Source organism: Salmo salar, chromosome 07, assembly GCF_965601325.2.
Source record: "Salmo salar chromosome 07, fSalSal1, whole genome shotgun sequence".
Taxonomy (NCBI): domain Eukaryota; kingdom Metazoa; phylum Chordata; class Actinopteri; order Salmoniformes; family Salmonidae; genus Salmo; species Salmo salar.
Genome location: NC_138297.1, coordinates 41,898,593 through 41,916,705, shown reverse-complemented (window position 1 = coordinate 41,916,705; position 18,113 = coordinate 41,898,593). Strand labels below are relative to the sequence as shown.

The 18,113-nt window shown below is 42.8% G+C and overlaps 1 protein-coding gene across 14 annotated transcripts in view; it reads right to left on the bottom strand.

The window, feature by feature from the left end:
* LOC106609245 (forkhead box protein P2) overlaps positions 1–18,113 on the bottom strand; it is a 118,661-nt gene that overhangs the window by 94,538 nt on the left and 6,010 nt on the right. For all 14 annotated transcript variants that reach the window (XM_082977641.1, XM_082977639.1, XM_082977643.1 and 11 more), the window contains exons 2-3: positions 14,027–14,106; positions 9,396–9,449 (exon numbers count right to left, since the gene is read on the bottom strand). The gene's annotated coding sequence lies outside the window, so the exon portion shown is untranslated. The remainder of the gene's footprint in view (positions 1–9,395; positions 9,450–14,026; positions 14,107–18,113) is intronic.

Here is an 18,113-nt window from a genome sequence, read left to right as displayed (position 1 = left end):
TGATCCATACAAAGGTGCATTAAACACACACGCGGAGGGCCAATTTACTGTCAACATCTACAATCTAATCCCTACTTACAGGCAATAATTACCTGATGTTGTGATGTCAGTTTGTTGTTCCGTAGACAGACAACTTTCCAAAGGGCCTGTACAGGTTAATCTCTAGCTAATGCCAGAAACATACGCTGCTGTCTAGCCTACGTGGAACTACACACTCTTAGGGAAAAAAAGGGTCTATCTAGAACCTAAAAGGGTTCTTTCGCTGTCCCCATAGGAGAACCCTTTGAAAAACGCCTTTTGGTTCCAGGTAGAATGTTTTCAACAGAGAGCTCTACCTTCAACCAAAAAGGGTTCTCCTATGAGGACAGCGAAAGAACCCTTGTGGAACCCTTTTTTCCCGAAGACTTCTAGGCCTTTTAACGGTTTAAAGGTTAACACATGTGAGGGGTTAACACACATACAGACACAAACGCACGCACGCCCGCACGCACACACACACACACATCAAACTAACCTTTCCTTTCAACCTTATCCTCATACCGCTAACAATCCCTTTCTTCTGTGGCTGGCTCGGGTGCATTCATGTAGCATTTACTTACAAAGGCAATTGTGCGCTTCTCGGTCTCTTATTGAATGATAGGTGGTAAACATTGTCATTGGAAAGGCAGGTTGGATTAAAGCCTGGTACAGCCATTGAGAGGAACAGTAAGAGGGGAGAAATGCAAACAATGGTAAAAATGGAGGGCAGTTATCACAGGGTCCAATGTCTGCTATGATGAATACATGTGAGATTATGAGACCCATTCCATCATTTACATAATGTAAAAACTATTTCTCTCTCTCCATCCACCCCCAACTATTCACTAAATAAATGAGAAAACTATCACAGCACAGAAATATTTGACAAAAGCAAGAGAGACTGAATTCCCAATGACCTCGCCGCCTTGCGACAATGCACACACAGTCCAAACGCTCTTTCGTGAGCAGCCAACTGAGTAAGACCTGGAAGAATATTTATTATTGAGCACAATGGCAAAAGTATTACCATGTCACCTATACCACTTTACAATGCAGAAAGGAATCGTATCAAACACAAGGGGAATTTTACATAATTCTGGTTGAGAATATGAAAGGTAGCTAGGTTCTTTAAACGAGGGGTCCATAGTGGTCTAAAGTTTAAGAAATGAACACAATGATCATTTTTATGTGATTTGGTTAAACCTGAAGTAACAATGACTGGGTCAGGGATTCAACCGACACACTTAGTCCATCTATTCAGAAAATATATTTAAATATTAATGGGAAAGAAAAGGCAAGGAGGTTTAAAGTTCAACAGAAAAAAAATGATATGAACTTCTTTGGCTGACGTGCACCCTTCGGGCTGTTTGTGTAGGCACAAGTTGAAGAGTAATGGAAAAACTCTGTATTTACAGTCAATAAGAGTTTTACGACACAGTTGAGACTGTCGTCACGTGCTATTTGGTTTGGGACAGTTTCCTACCACTAACCAACAAATTACAAATAGACGAGAGCCCTGAGGACGTTTTCCTTTTTCATGCAAATACTGTAAGCAACTTTTCAGATGCTAACTTCTGCATGCTAGCCATACACGTGTCATCCACCCTAAGCAAACAATGACTTAGGATAGTCATTCATCCACATACCATACATTCATACGTATGTATACTACCTCATCACAAAAGTATGGGCTAGACAAGGACACTGTACCGTACAATCTATAGATTGGGAATGTATAGGTGGCATTCCCTGGAACAGGCTTTAAATCAAACTGTTAGCTATCTGCAAAGCTTCTTAAAAAACATTGGACTTGTGAAATTCCTGAGCCATAGAAAATACCTCTCTCTCCCTCATACCTCCTGATCACCACCCCACCTCCACCACCCAGTCCATCAACAAAACTCCATGAGCCAATAGGAATTGTGCCTCTTCACTCACCGTGCGTGTGAGTGTTTGTGTGCGTGTGTGTGTATGCGGTCGTGTGTGCATCCGTGCGTGTGTGCCTGTCGGCCGGCCTGCCAGTGAGCGAGTGTGTTTTACCTGCCAGATCATTCCAGTCTATTCCAGAGAATTCTCATATGGCAACCTATTTTATTTACTTTATCTTCAATAAAATGGTTCAGTGAGCATTAGCAACTCTGAGACACGAATTTCAATCGGTCCTATGGCAGCGGCGTCAGCCTGCGTTAAAGCCAGCGCAGCAGTGTGTGTGCTCTGCGAGGTGCAGCGGAGGGAGCAACGCTGCAGACAGGCTGAGCTGCGAGCAACCGAGTGCAGTGAGAGGGCTCTAATAACACAAAGGGAGGGAGAGCGGGAGGGAGGGAGAGTAGGGTGAAGGGAAGAAGGGAGACTAGAGATGGATAGAGGGAGGGAGAGGGAGGGAGGGAGGCAAGAGAGAAGGGGTGGGGGTAAAGGAAAAGCGAGAAAGAGTGGGTAAAATGGAGAGAGAGGATGAGATAAGCGCGGGAGAGCGAGAGAGAGAGAGAGAGAAAGAAAGAAAGAAACAAGTAAGGTCGAGAAAGTGTACAATAAACACAGGTGAGCAGCTCTACACCCCAGGACCTCTTCAGGATGACTGACAAGTGAAAGCTCTCACTGACCGGGACCTTCATTTTACATGACATGAGAAGGAGTGGAACTCAACTGTTGCGGCAGAGTATAACTGAGAGGCTCTCTAGGGGGGGAAAGTTGGAAAAACACATACACACACTCACACACACACACACTCACACACACCATTTCCCTTCACAGGTGAGCAGGACCAACAGACAGCCTGGTGCTTCATTCACTTAACTGGAGAGGTGCTGCAGACAGGATGTATGTATGCAGACTGAATCTTTTCCACATGATGTGCCTCAGGCTGTTTTTGTCAACTGCACTCTGAGCAGCACAGAGTCAGGTAGTATGACCACATGATTGCCCGAGAGGCACCTCTCGGAGAGGGCTGGGGACACACTGAAATTCCCACGCATGATGAGGTGTAATCAGAAACCCCATTCAGAGGGGTAGCCAAGTTTGTCAACATATATAGATTCCACATTCCAACTCCTGTCAGGGTTTTGACCCAAATCAAGCGAGTTGTCGGCTTGTCGTCTCGACACATAGACAGATGCTTTCTTCCCATTCTGGGAAAAGCAGGTAGCAAGTGATATATTTTGTCTAGGATTGTGGTTTGTGGCCAGGGAAGTGGGATTCAAGGCGCTTGTAGTATTTCCTCTCCTCTGCATCTCTTTTCAAGCCCCGATCAAATGATCATAATGAACAAAGCAGTTGGCTTGTTGCCTCTGTAGTAAAATCTTTTGCAATGGCTGTGACTGGGGCTTGATTTGAAGCAAGGAAAAATTGCTTGTGAAATAGCGTTATCTACAGGATCTTAACTTGAAGAGCAAACACAACGCTACATTTTGATGCCAACTTTGTAATCTTAATAATCTTTGTTAAGTTTTCTTTAATGTTTCAAAACAAAAACGCGTTACACTTTGGACTGCTACTGACGTATAAGATCAAAATGAAAGATGTAAACCTGGTGGTATTGGTGAATAATTACTCTATTTGGATTAGTATGAAACAAAGTTAGCATAATATACAAAATGTGAAACTGAACACATGTATTATCATTTACATTTATATGAACCTTCTTTGTGGCCAATTATTCCAATAATCTGAGAGTCTTACAACACCACAGGAGGCCGGAATCCTTCAGACTCCTTTGCTTCAAAGCTTTAAAAATGTATGATTCTTAAAAAACCAATTGCTGCTAATATTGTATTTTTTTTATGACATCATTTACACAATGTTTTCACTTTGGTTCAACTTCCACATAGGATTCAGCCACAGTTCATTCAAAATGGGTTATGGGTATTCTTTTCTGCGCTGCACATATATTCATTTATGACTATATTTAAGGAGTTAGGAGGGCACATATATTCATAAAACACGTACATTCTATCAACATGATTGGTCAACATTGTGTTGACAAATCTCCACCTATCTCTTAATTCAAAGGAAGCAGATAGCAAAAGATAACAACAGAGGCTTTGTATACGTTTCGAAAAACGACCGCGTTTCCTGAAGGCTGCGACGATAACACACAGGTTCAAACTGTCGAGGTAATCAACATTAGACCTGCCACAAAGAACGTGAAACTATGTGAAACCAATTCATTGGACACGATCACCTGCAACTGAAGCCACTCGTAATTCTTTCCACCTGAAATAACGAGTTCAAACCGATGTCAAGCCGCTCTGATGTCATGCCTTCTGAGGCTTTTGTTTCACAATAATCTCAGGCACTTGGAAACGTGCCATCAGTCTGGGCTTCCGCACCCAGGCTCTTTCCAAATTAAGCAGGAGGGAAAGAATGACATGTGAAACACTAGATGTGTCTCGTTTATTAAAAAAAATAAGATCGTGCATACAATATCCGCAATCAGTCATGTCCAAAGTACTTAGCAAGCAGGGACCAACCCATGCTGAATGGGGAGGTGGACTTAAGTCCTATAGTTTATCCTATGAGTAGTCTATAAGGGTCCACAACCCCCAGTGTGATCTGCTCAGCCTTTGAGACATTTAGAGAGACACTGACTGGCTGACTGACTAGCCGCCCGCCAGGGCTGCATCCGTGGCCATTCACTCTGTTGATTAGCATACCCCCTTCCTCTCCTCTCTGGATCAATAATCTCATTGAGTCGGTGTGTCTTCTCCATCAGGAGTGATGGCAGCTAGGTAGAGACACCCCCCTTTTGTAGCTCTATTCTCATGGCAACTGTCCACTCCAGACAAACACTCCTCTACACTCTATCTATTCTAGACTCCTCTTCTTCTTTTCTTTCTGGGCCCTCATTACTCCTCTTCTGAACAGGCAGGAGGAGAGGCAAATAAACCTTGTAACAAACAAAACGGATCGAAAAGGTAAGGAGATAACATATCAGCGCCAAGGTCTTTCTTGATAAAACAGATTTGAAGTTAGATGGTTAATTTTTAAGTCTACCTTGTTAGACTTTTGAAACTGAAGGAACATACTGTGGAGAAGCAATAGGTTACACATGGTGTGCTTGCACCAAGTGAAGGACAAGGGGAAGGTTGAAAATATATGTATCAGGTGTGAATATATATTTCCTGTGAGGCAAAGTACAATTCCAGAATCTTATTTAAAAAACTCAAACTCCTAATCCAACCAAAGAGTTGTAAAGAGTAGGACGTGGGTCCACTCTTGGTCCAATTTGCTCACAGCATGACACTATCAGACCCCAAACCAAACCTCATTAAACTGGAATATGGAAACTTGGGGAAGTTCCAAAACTTTTTTTCCCTCCAAGTGGGAAGACAAAACAGTGAACCATAAAGAGAGGAATATAAGAAGGAAGGGAAGAAGGGGAGGCAGGCAGATCCTTGGGAGGACTGGAGAGTGAGAAAGTGAACGTTTGATGAGTAATACTTTTTTGTTGTAGACGGGGCTTAACTTTGAAATATTCCGGGGTGTTTCTGAATGGGGGATTGACCAATGACCTGATCCCAGCCACACACTGGGCGCCGGGGTTAATGGTGGATAAAGATTAGAAAAACGGGCGCTAGCCTGATCTCCATCCCCATCCCCTCCAATCCCAAATCAGACCCACAATGGAGCCTGCCAACAGGGACGACTCAAGTCCCTTTGATTCTTCTTCTTCCCCAGTAGTCAGGGTGTCCAGGGTAAAGACCCGTGGAGGTTACCCTCTCCTACTCAGGGGGAAGCCAGCCAGGCTCCTTGGCTCAGAAAACCCTTTAGGGTTTTGGAAATTAAATGACAGAAGCTCTGATCTATAACAAGAAATCAATTCCAAATTGGAAGTCTCAGGAAAAGCCATCCGTCTGGGGCCTGCTTCTTTAAACTAGCCAGAGATATGCTTTAATTGCTGTAGATTGTATATATGTGTACATTCACAGTAATGCGAAAGTTAGGTCAATTATACTTCTTTGGGATGATTAGAGTACTTCTGTTCCAGAATAGATATACTTTAAGAGTTCATCTTTGAAGATTTAAATGGGATACTCAACAAATTAAAAACTAATATTCAAATCTCTTTTAGGTGGAAGAGGGAAGGGAATCTCGGTTCTGCTTAGTCTTGTGAAGATGTGACTCTTGGGATGTGGGCTGGGGCTGCGGCCTACAGCTGAGCTGAACCACCCTAACCCAGCCTCTCGCCCCGCTTGGCTCCTACAGTGAGGGAAAAAAGTATTTGATCCCCTGCTGATTTTGTACGTTTGCCCACTGACAAAGAAATGATCAGTCTATAATTTTAATCGTAGGTTTATTTGAACAGTGAGAGACAGAATAACAACAAAAAAATCCAGAAAAACGCATGTCAAAAATGTTATAAATTGATTTGCATTTTAATGAGGGAAATAAGTATTTGACCCCCTCTCAATCAGAAAGATTTCTGGCTCCCAGGTGTCTTTTATACAGGTAACGAGCTGAGATTAGGAGCACACTCTTATTAAAGGGAGTGCTCCTAATCTCAGCTTGTTACCTGTATAAAAGACACCTGTCCACAGAAGCAATCAATCAATCAGATTCCAAACTCTCCACCATGGCCAAGACCAAAGAGCTCTCCAAGGATGTCAGGGACTGTCACAAGGGTCGTTGAAAGGGGACCAAGGCGCAGCGTGTAAAGTGCTCATATTTATTTTATTTATGATAACACTTCAACAAAATAACAAACGACAGCCAACAGTTCCGTCAGGGATGTATACAAAACGGAAAACAACTACCCACAATACCCAAAGGAAAACAGGCTGCCTAAGTATGGCTTCCAATCAGAGACAACGAAAGACACCTGCCTCTGATTGGAAACCATACCCGGCCAAAACATGGAAAACAAAACATAGAAATAGAATACTAGAAAAACCCCACATTTAAACAGAAAACCCAAAACCACCCAACACAACCACCTGTCACGCCCTGACCGCTCTACTATGGCAAATGACCACTTACAAGGGTCAGGATGTGACAGGGACAAGATTGTAGACCTACACAAGGCTGGAATGGGCTACAAGACCATCGCCAAGCAGCTTGGTGAGAAGGTGACAACAGTTGGTGCGATTATTCGCAAATGGAAGAAACACAAAAGAACTGTCAATCTCCCTCGGCCTGGGACTCCATGCAAGATCTCACCTCGTGGAGTTGCAATGATCATGAGAACGGTGAGGAATCAGCCCAGAACTACACGGGAGGATCTTGTCAATGATCTCAAGGCAGCTGGTATCATAGTCACCAAGAAAACAATGGTAACACACTACGCCATGAAGGACTGAAATTCTGCAGCACCCGCAAGGTCCCCCTGCTCAAGAAAGCACATATACATGCCCGTCTGAAGTTTGCCAATGAACATCTGAATGATTCAGAGGACAACTGGGTGAAAGTGTTGTGGTCAAATGAGACCAAAATGGAGCTCTTTGGCATCAACTCAACTCGCCGTGTTTGGAGGAGGAGGAATGCTGCCTATGACCCCAAGAACACCATCCCCACCGTCAAACATGGAGGTGGAAACATTATGCGTTGGGGGTGTTTTTCTGCTAAGGGGACAGGACAACTTCACCGCATCAAAGGGACGATGGACGGGGCCATGTACCGTCAAATCTTGGGTGAGAACCTCCTTCCCTCAGCCAGGGCATTGAAAATGGGTCGTGGATGGGTATTCCAGCATGACAATGACCCAAAACACACGGCCAAGGCAACAAAGGAGTGGCTCAAGAAGAAGCACATTAAGGTGCTGGAGTGGCCTAGCCAGTCTCCAGACCTTAATCCCATAGAAAATCTGTGGAGGGAGCTGAAGGTTCGAGTTGCCAAACGTCAGCCTCGAAACCATAATGACTTGGAGAAGATCTGCAAAGAGGAGTGGGACAAAATCCCTCCTGAGATGTGTGCAAACCTGGTGGCCAACTACAAGAAATGTCTGACCTCTGTGATTCCCAACAAGGGTTTTGCCACCAAGTACTAAGTCATGTTTGGCAGAGGGGTCAAATCTTTATTTCCCTCATTAAAATGCTAATCATTTTATAACATTTTTGACATGCGTTTTTCTGGATTTCTTTGTTGTTATTCTGTCTCTCACTGTTCAAATAAACCTACCATTAAAATTATAGACTGATCATTTCTTTGTCAGTGGGCAAACGTACAAAATCAGCAGGGGATCAAATACTTATTTCCCTCACTGTAGCTGCCTTGCTTGAATCATACTTGGACCTCAAAAGACAAACCTCTGCAGCTGAATACGGAGATAAACAGATGTTCTTCCTCAGACTGGGTCAAAATATCAAAATAAACCAGTGGCCTGGATTCAGGAAATAACCTGACAAAGAGTAGTTCTCCTCCACAACATTGAAAAACAGATCAAAACAAGCCCTGACTTTTTTTCACAGAATTATTCAAATTTGAAAGTTTATGGGGTGACTTCAATGAAAATACTTGAGAAATACCTGCAACATACATTTAATTACACTAATAATTGATAGTGGAGAAGTTATGGAGGGCTACAAACACAGAAGCCAGTACCTTTACACTTGATTTTACCTGCAAAGCAATTCACTTCAACTGTTCTGTGCTCACTGAACAATCACCCATTGTCAAGTTAGCATTCGATATCTATCTCCCATCCAATTACAGCTAAATTCCATTCCCTCATTCCCCTCACGATGATGAGGCTTCTCCTCCCCATCGCTACTGCAGTTTACCGTCTGGCAATGTTCTGTTCAGTCTGAGACACCACCTGTGTGTCTGTCTCAGTCTGGCTGCTGTGGGGACACATTAGTAATGACGCAGGCCTCCGCCGTAGTAGCAGTCACATAATCAGTGTGTGTCACACTTACTGTGCTGGCTGGGATTCTTTAGGCTCGTTTTGTACTGACTTGGTGACAACAAACTGCCTCAGTTATCACCTCTGGATGCCTCATAGAGAATCTCATTGGGAATCTAAAGGGCTACAGATACAGAAGCTGAGCGTCTCATAGAGGGGAATCGAAGGGGACTACAGAAGCTCTGAGTTGTGCAAACTGTGTGTGTGTTGCCACTGGGTGACGTTACAGTACTGTAGCATGCACACGCATCTCTCACTTGCTACTGTATGCAGAATTGTGCATGGAGGATTGACTTATAAACAGTATCTCCCGACGATTCATGCATCAACACTTCTCAGTTTGAAGTTTTGAATGAGCTTCATCACTTTATAGGAGTTGTCTTGCCTTGTACCTCAAGTCTCAAAAGACCAGTGTATGTGAATCCCTCGAGCTGATCTCAACATGAATTGGCAGTGGATGTGACTGTTCTGATCGGATAATAATCAGAACAAACACACAACACAGGGCATGCAGAAGATTTTTGTAAAAGACTGTATGACTCACCACTTTGGACTTCAGAATGTGGGTGCTCTTCTCACAGCCGTTGCATATTTCATCCTAAACAAATTAACATTTGTTATGAGCTAACATTCTGGTGTATATTCATCACCACCTTCATGCATGTACACATAATACATTCCAACACTTCAAGCTTCTTGGTGTTAATAAACTCTGTTCATTGTGATGTGTTAGGCCAGATCATTCTCAATTAAACATGGGTGTCTAAAAAAACTTTCTCAACATTCACTAAGAAGACTTTCAGATATCCTTCCTCCTTGGTTCCTTGGTTGAATCTAATACATGTCATAACTTCAAAAAGCTACAGTAGATTGGAAGTCTATGAAGTGTGAAGACCAAACAGGCACAACCTGAAAGGTTTCATTGCGGAGGTGGAATTCTATCATGGTGGACAGATGAAGATTTGTTATATTCTACGGCGGTAACTGTGCCTCAGCTGGGCTATAGCAGTAACACTCCTGCCCAGGTACAAGTAAAAAAAACTAAATTAAACACCTTTGTTGTTAAGATTAAAGGTGTCTTGCCCATTGAAAATAAGGAGGCACAGGCAAGTTTCATCCATTTGTACACTGAAAAATTGAGAAATTATAGTTTATTTTATGCATTAGTCAAAGATTTGGCCATCAGTGCCCCCTCGCAAAAAAAGTAATGCATGACGCCTCTGAGATTAATGATCTTGGATGGAAATATTAAGTGTAGTTACTAGGGATGCACGATATATATCGATGAACATATCGGAATCGGCCGATATTAGCTAAAAATGCCAACATCAGTATCGGCCCAATGTCTAGTTTAACGCCGATGTCAAAAACCAATGTCAAAGCTGACGTGCATACCTATATAACGTAGGTACATGACGTAATGACGCCACGTACAATTTTGCGCTACAACTGCAACACAGCATTCCTGACCTAGCCCACAATGTCTGCTGTGTGGATCGAGCAGTCAACAAGTCGAGCAGTCATTTGAAAGAGTAAAATTTGACCCCTCTGCAAAACATGACTTAGTACTTGGTGGCAAAACCCTTGTTGGCAATCACAGAGGTCAGATGTTTCTTGTAGTTGGCCACCAGGTTTGCACACATCTCAGGAGGGATTTTGTCCCACTCCTCTTTGCAGATCTTCTCCAAGTCATTAAGGTTTCGAGGTTGACGTTTGGCAACTCGAACCTTCAGCTCCCTCCACAGATTTTCTATGGGATTAAGGTCTGGAGACTGGCTAGGCCACTCCAGGACCTTAATGTGCTTCTTCTTGAGCCACTCCTTTGTTGCCTTGGCCATGTGTTTTGGGTCATTGTCATGCTGGAATACCCATCCACGACCCATTTTCAATGCCCTGGCTGAGGGAAGGAGGTTCTCACCCAAGATTTGACGGTACATGGCCCCGTCCATCGTCCCTTTGATGCGGTGAAGTTGTCCTGTCCCCTTAGCAGAAAAACACCCCCAAAGCATAATGTTTCCACCTCCATGTTTGACGGTGGGGATGATGTTCTTGGGGTCATAGGCAGCATTCCTCCTCCTCCAAGCACAGCGAGTCTCATCTGACCACAACACTTTCACCCAGTTGTCCTCTGAATAATTCAGATGTTCATTAGCAAACTTCAGACGGGCATGTACATGTGCTTTCTTGAGCAGGGGGACCTTGCGGGCGCTGCAGGATTTCAGTCCTTCACGGCGTAGTGTGTTACCAATTGTTTTCTTGGTGACATGGTCCCAGCTGCCTTGAGATCATTGACAAGATCCTCCCGTGTAGTTCTGGGCTGATTCCTCACTGTTCTCATGATCATTGCAACTCCACGAGGTGAGATCTTGCATGGAGCACCAGGCCGAGGGAGATTGACAGTTCTTTTGTGTTTCTTCCATTTGCGAATAATCGCACCAACTGTTGTCACCTTCTCACCAAGCTGCTTGGCGATGGTCTTGTAGCCCATTCCAGCCTTGTGTAGCTCTACAATCTTGTCCCTGACATCCTCGGAGAGCTCTTTGATCTTGGCCATGGTGGAGAGTTTGGAATCTGATTGATTGATTGCTTTTGTGGACAGGTGTCTTTTATACAGGTAACAAGGTGAGATTAGGAGCACTCCCTTTAAGAGTGTGCTCCTAATCTCAGCTCGTTACCTGTATAAAAGACACCTGGGAGCCAGAAATCTTTCTGATTGAGAGGGGGTCAAATACTTATTTCCCTCATTAAAATGCAAATCAATTTATAACATTTTTGACATGCGTTTTTCTGGATTTTTTGTTGTTGTTATTCTGTCTCTCACTGTTCAAATAGCCCTACGATTAAAATTATAGACTGATCATTTCTTTGTCAGTGGGCAAACGTACAAAATCAGCAGGGGATCAAATACTTTTTCCCCCTCACTGTAGCTAGCTTTAGCTTGGTACCTAGCTAGCCCCAATACAACCTGCCTGAAAACAATGACCAGTAGAAACTGCAGTCAATTTCACTACTCTTAGCAATGATTTTGGAATCCTTGTGTGTATTAGCTAGGTAGCCACTTGATTTTCGACTTTTGAAATTGAACTTCAGTTCATGTAAATAAATAGCTAGTCTGCTACTTCACCCTGTTGTCCAAAGCTAACAGTATAAGCAGCCTGCTAGCTTTATCTGTCTAGTGAGGCTCGACCTGACCAGGGTATGTGTTGTGAAGCTAGCCACAATAAGGATTAGGCACAATAGTGGAATTTGTGGTTTGCCTTCAAAATAAAAGTACATTTTTGAAAGTGATGCTGAAGGTTATAATTGTTGGAATCCTGCCATATTTAGACTAGATAATGTTAAACAAGGTTGGAATGTGAAGCAAGGAAACAGGGTATCAGTCTACTCAGTGACACCCACAGAACACAACTGTGAAAAGTTTATGCAAATATTAGCGTTATAGCTCTTATCACGGGACTGTGACTGTGTGAAATCACCTCCCCAGTCTGCCTATTGTGTGTATTGACATTCATATTGCACTGTACAGCTTTACCTAAGGATTGGGTATCAATGAAATGGGGTAACAGTCTACTCAATACCCAAAATATTTTTCCCCAACGTCCTCCTCAGAGTTCTCAGACTCCAAAACATCCACGCAGTATTGTTTTTCCTCGGGAATAGTGTTCAATACACATAGGTTGACAATAAATGTGGCTCAATTCACAGTTGTTTCAGAGACTCGCAATAAGAGCTACGATGCTAATGTTCTCTGGGTGTCACTGAGTTTACTGAGACCCCATGTCATTGATCCACAATCCATAGGTAAGGCTGTACAGTGAAATAAGTGTGCCACCAATGCAATTCTAAAGTATAAAACATCCAGTGGGATTTCAACAGATTTTTGTCAAACTAACAAATATTTGTCTTTTGTTGATTTTATATAACAACATCCCAACCTCGTTTAGCATGATCTATTCAATTATGGCATAATTCTACTATTTGTATGCATTTGCATCACTGTCAATGACATACTTTTATTTTGAAGGGTAACCGCAAAGTCCACTATTGTGGCTAATCCTTAAAGTGGCTAGCTTCACATAGATGGGTCCAACCACCATTAATCAAATAAGAATTGTCTTATAAATCAGGGTTATTTTAGATGATGACACCTAGCTATATAGTTAGCTAGCTAACTATATAGCTAGCTAACTATAGCTACTGAAACAGATTGTGTAGTTTTGCTATGTTTTTGGGGAAGAACATTGTTTGCATCCATGAGCTAGCTAGCTTTTTTTTATGACCAGCACTGTAGGTTCGCGAGACAACTTTACCAGCATCAGAGCATACGTATCGATGAATCGTTGTGACATATGAAATACGAGTGATAGTGTAATCAATGTGTAATAACTACGTGAAAAATGAATGAACTCGTTAAATTATTATGTGACGTGCAGTCATATTCAGGTCCTGATTGGTCAACAAGCTTATATGACACGTCAAATAGTGTTATTTGACACGTCAAATAGTGTTAAATATTATATGTTTTGACACGCAAAGACCCAGACGGTGTTCCATAGAAGTCCTGGTTGAGAATGAAACGACTGAACAAATGAACAACGAAACAGCACAGTAAGTAAGTGAAAGAAATAGGTTTTGATTGTTTTACTGGTAATGGGGACATACGTAAATGCCAATAAAATAATAACTTTTTGGTCAGTGTGGCGTGTGTGTGTGTAACCTTTATTTAACTAGGCAAGTCAGTTAAGAACAAATTCTTATTTACAATGACAGCCTACTCAGGCCAAACCTGGACGACGCTGGGCCAATTGTGCGCAACCCTATGGGATTCCCAATCAAGGCCGGATGTGATACAGCCTGGATTCGAACCAGGGACTGTAGTGACGCCTCTTGCACTGAGATGCAGTGCCTTAGACCGCTGCGTCCGTGTGTGTGTTAACTATTTAACTGTACTAGAATGCTTAAAAGGCCGCAAAAATGTTAAATATCGGTTATCGGTATCAGGTTTTTTTGGCAAGGAAAATATCAGATATCGGTATCGGCTAAAAATGTCATATCGGTGCATCACTAATAGTTACACAGTTACACACAGCACGTTACAATTGTCCAATTCAGCCTTATCAGTCCAAAGGCTGAAAACCTTTGACAGGACATGAAAGGCTGTGTTGTAGTACTTACCCTGAGGGTGAAAACGTGTGGTTGTTGTCCGTCTGTCTCAGGATGGGAAGGACTCCAGTCCAGAGATGTCTGTAGAGGATCTGCAGAGGGAGAGCAGATTAGAGAGAAATCATTACTCAAAAGCATGTTCCCATACAGTAAAACATTATCAACCAAGTTTCCAATTCACATAGTAAATTGTAAATGGGCCCCCCCCCGATGGTGCTGCCGCAAACATGTATAGGATAAATGTGGGTAGGTTTTCTTTCACATGAGTGTTATTAGTATGGCTTTTAGGGGAAAGCAATAAACTTGGGAACAACAAAGTACAGCTGCATTTGCCTGTTAGATGACTGTATGCATGTGAGTGAATATGTACCTGTGTGTACATGTTAGAGCTGGGACGATAAACCAAAATGTATCAACACCGACCATACCGACCACTTATCACAGGCCTTTTGCAGATATCGTTCATTATGACAAGTAGCCTATAGTAGGGAAATGTGAAGTTTGCAACAAAAAAAAGGAGGGGTGTACCTGTGGGTGCATGCGAGTGTGTGTGTGTGTGTGTGTGTGTGTGTGTGTGTGTGTGTGTGTGTGTGTGTGTGTGTGTGTGTGTGTGTGTGTGTGTGTGTGTGTGTGTGTGCTTGTGTGTGCACGGGTGTGTGGCTGTGCAAGAAAGATGAGGGGTGATCGTCTGAATTTAGGTAATGTACAGTACACATATAAGAAATATATGTGAAGTGTTTTTTTCCCCAAGCGAAAGGTTGCAGTGCCTTGAAGGCTCAAATGATCAACCAGTAAATGACAGGTTTTAACGATAATAATGTCATGTTCCATGTCCTTATAATACACCTATCTGCAATTCTGTATCAAACAATCCTCCATCATCAATCTGTTATTTTCACATGCATCTTTCTAAAGTTTGCTATATTTTATTACATTACCGTAAAAATTACAAACTGCAGCCACATAGCAGCCACATAACCTCTCAGAAGCTTTTAATGCCTATACATCGTGTTTAAGCACTTGACCCCTCGCAACATTTGAATTCCCCTCGTCGTTGAGCGAGCGTTTTACAGGCAACCTCTCTCTCTCTCTCTGATACTTAAGACACATGGACTAATGGCCTAGCCTGGACGTTCCTGTAGATTTTTCTTTCTTTTTTTCCTTCCCAAATTCCAATGACCCCTGTAGGCAACCAGCAACTGCTGAATCCAGTAGAATGTGCTCTCTGAACTGTACAAAAAAGCCCTCAGCCCAAAGAGCACCGTGGAAAACAAAACCTGCCAAGTGTCATTATTTTTACTGTTTGAGTTTGGGGAAAGAAGTGTTGCACAGTGCACACACAGATTGGCATGTAACATTTATGCAGTGGGAAAAGGATACAAATCTCCCCTTCCATCTACTGTACTGTCTATTGCGAAAATAGGCATGGTGATGTTTCTGTTAGCGTACACAATCATCTATTCTAGTACTGATGTACTTCAAAAGAAAATACTATACTGTTTAGTACTAGCATGAAGGCTAAGTAAACATGTAGTAAAGGACTAATAACACACCACCAAATCTGCATCAAACACTTAGCTATATTTGTGTGAATAAACGTTCAAGTAAAATGCCTTATAAGTTGGATAAAAACATAATTTTGAGTTAATGTTCCATTCATTCAAAATGACTTGCTGAGTTTACTTCAATACAGCATTGGTCTGTGAAGATGTAATACTCTATTCAGAGGAAAAGCAACAAGAATGCTATTAGTCTGTGTGACCTCCAATTCAAGAGATTTACAAATATCACACATATCTTTATGCTTAGCCTAAACACAAAAAAATGATCTTTAAATTCTATCAATGTATAAATACAGGCTGCATTCAAGCATTCAAGGGGCCTAATAATACCATAGGCTGTTATTTACATAAAGCGCTGCACTTAGTCAAGATAAACTATTTAAAATGGAGGGCAGAAATATCTCCACAGCAGCTATACAAGGGTCTGGGGATGAAAGAGGGACATTATGCTAACAAGTCAGATTACTGTACACAATAATTTTATCTTTAACGTAAATACCATCCTTGTGTTACGGCGGTGGGGGGGCGTTATGGAAAAGTCACCGGCAATAATATTTTCTACAGGGAACCAAATGGTCCTTATCGGTGTTAGGCGAGCAATTTAGGCCCCCGAACAAAGATGAGTCTTCAAACTCATTCTATTCATCACCGGACATGTAATTACCCTGGGCTCGCAGTCTAGACGTTACCGCTTTCACAGAATTTAAGACCCCATCTCTCTGCAATGCCACCGCCACAGAGCACGCCGCTCTCTCTCCTCTCACCCTCCCCAAGCACCGGCGAACGTTAAATCTGCCAGCAGATAAATTAACGAAGAACGCAATAAAACGGACACAATGAGAAGAACTTTATCCTCCCTGCTGCTAAATGAGATTTCTTTGAAATGCAGATCAGTGGAGCTAGATTAGTGAGTTTTAGCTGCTGTCAACATCATAACAAAATACAAATGTGATTGTTCGGCCGGGGCCTTATCTCCTTGCTTCCATCTGCTGCCTCGTTATTTACTCTCCTTGATTTACTATGCAGATCTAAATAAGTCGCATCAAAAGGAGGGCTTACTGCACAATGGATTCTTAAGCTTCTACATCAAGGTATTTGAAACCGTAGTCACATAAAAAGGCTGCCCATCAAAGGCCCATCTCTAATGAACTCCTGTATCAGAGGGGGTTTGTGCCTGTTTTTAATGCTGCCTGTCTGGCTGCTTGTGTGAAGGGAAAGAGGAAGTGCTACAAATCAGAACAACCCACAGCTATTGGAGGAGTAGCTCTGTAGGGCCACATTAGACCAGCTCACTACATGGGGCCAATACAACCCCAGGTCTGTCAAGACTACTGGAGACAGTGGAATAGAGTGGGATAGAATAGAATATATTCTATTACACATTGGCTTCACAGTATCAACATCAGCAACACTTCAACATTAAGTGCCTCAAATACCTCATTATCACCAGAGAATGGAGGACAGATGGAAAGACAAGGCAATAAACATTGTTTCTGGACGCATGTCAGTCCATTTCTCTCAAGGAGCATAACATCCAAACGCAAGAATGAGCCATATCAAGTTCCCTGCTCTAATTCTGCACAGAGAAACACTAATCTTCCAAGCTTTCGAACAACGTTCAGGCAATAACCTTTAATTTCATGGCGCATTTGTTACATTCAGCCACACAGACCAGATTATAAACGAAACCTTCAAGACTTCGCGAAAAAGAACTGCATTAAAAAGATCACAATCTTCATTCCCGTCTCGGTTTTAATGTCGGGATCCAGCAAGCATGCGGTTTAGTTTACCAAAGAACAATTAGCCCCTGAGTCCAAGCAGACCCTGGCACATGTGGTTGAGAGGCAAGAGCCACAGGGGCACACCAGATGATGGGTGGGTTGGGAGGGAAGCGTGTGGCGCGTGGCAGCCACGCGTGTGCCTGTCATTGGCTCCTGGGCATGTCCTGCCTCGCCGCTACTCTCACAGGGAGAGAGAGCGACAGAGACAGAGAACGAGAGAGTAGAGAGAGAACGCCTTCTCTTCCCTGTCCAGTAGTCTCTGGGACCCACTCCATTCTCTTCGGAATTGCAGGCAACCTTCCAGATAGAGAGCTTACAACATCGGAGGCATCCTATGGCTTCCCTACAGAAACCCTCCATCCCTCGTTCTCTCTCTTGGTATTTTCCCTTTTCTCTTTGTCCCGTGCCAAGTGGGCCCAGTGCCAGTCGCATTTGCAACCACGAGGGACCACTACCTTTTTTTTCTTGTCTAATGAAATGACAAAACAACAGATTTACATATGCAGAAACAGGTGTTGTAACAGGTTTGACTCCTCTTGACCTAAACCATGTTAGAAGGGAAAGAATGCACAAAAAAAAGTTTATTAGCAACAGCTGCCCGAAGGTATTTAGGCTCTGATGGGCACTCAAGTCTACACCATCTGCCTTGCTGGTTGCCAGAAGTGACAATCGAAATCAAAAACCCACCCATCAAATATCATAAAAATAAACCATTGTGTTGCTGCGCCCATATGTTGTGGCCATTTCTTTTATAAA